Source organism: Meles meles, chromosome 21 (assembly GCF_922984935.1).
Source record: "Meles meles chromosome 21, mMelMel3.1 paternal haplotype, whole genome shotgun sequence".
Taxonomy (NCBI): Eukaryota; Metazoa; Chordata; class Mammalia; order Carnivora; family Mustelidae; genus Meles; species Meles meles.
Genome location: NC_060086.1, coordinates 28,271,985 through 28,273,375, shown reverse-complemented (window position 1 = coordinate 28,273,375; position 1,391 = coordinate 28,271,985).

The following is a 1,391-nucleotide window of genomic DNA, read 5'->3' as shown; positions in this document are numbered from 1 at the left end:
ATCGCTGCGCACGCAGAGAAACTGCAACCTTCCTGTTGGGAGGTGTGCAGGTTCCCTCTGCTGGCCACCCCGGGAATCCCTGCAGTGCTCCGAATCATGGCATCTCAGCTGGTGGGACAGAGGGTGCTGTCTCTCTCCCTGACAGATCCTGAGGCTCGGCCCCACAAACCCCTGCCAAAAGAGGTGCGCCCATCTTCCCTAGTGAAATGGCCTCTGCACAGCTTAGCCCCAGAGAGGTCGGAGCTGTGGGCTCAGGGAAATCTGAGGCTCGGGATTCCCACCTTCTCGTCTCAATGCTCAGGGCACCTACATAGACCTCCTCCACCTTCACACACCTAGGCCAGTAGCCCTTGCTAGCACTGGCCCAATCCCCTCATCACTCACTCAGTGTCTCACACAGACAGTCTCTTTATCACTCCACACCCTCAGGACTCCCAATCTGTGCAGCTCTGTCCGGGAACACCATAGGGAAACATCTCTACTGTCTACCCCCTCTCCTGCCCTCATTCGGCCCAGGCCCTGTCACAGGGTGTGACAAAGCCATTTACAAAGGATGTTCAGGCTGACCCTGACTGTCGCAGTGCAGTTACCAACCTCTCCTGGGCAGCATGTGGACAGACTGACTTGATACTTTGGTGGCCCAGCCATGACCCCAAAGCTGCTGGAGGATGACTGCGTCCATAACCTGGGGAGAAGGAGGTCTTTGCAGAATCCAGCAGCTCTGCTGCAGAAGGGATTGGCAAAAGGGGCCTAAAAGGTGACAGAAGCATACACCCAACTCCTCCTGCTGCAGAGGAAGGGATGGGTCGCCTGTCAGTGACCTCTGCCCTGCCCATCCCTCAACACGTTAACTGTGGGAGGACTGTGGGGCATCATGGGTCTTACCAAGAAAACCGCCACCCATCAGCTCCCCTCAAGGCCCCCCTGGTGGTTGGGAGGCAGCTGGTAAGGTGAAACCACTGCACAAAACCCGGATTAATGCAGGGCCTCCTCACCAGGCTCTCAGGGCCTTGCCAGACACTCCATTCTCTGCTCACTGTCACAGCAGACCACTGCCTGGGGACAGGCACCTGTCTTGGTGATCACGACCCGCTCCAAACTAACAGGTGCCATGTGCTCAAGAGGATCTGTCACCAGAGTTAATACAAACACCAGCGGATCTAAATTCCAGCTGGGCCCCATCCCCAGAAGGATTCCTGGGGTCCCTTGCAGTAGAGGGACCATGGAGGGTAATCCTGCTCTATCCTCTGTCACCACCACTGCCCCCAGGGTGTTATCTCTATGTGAAGGCACATAGAAAGAGAGGGACTGTAGGTTCTCCTGAAGGCAGACGCTGACACAGAGACAGAACCGTGAACGGTTTATTGGGGGGTACCAGGAGAGACAAAGCA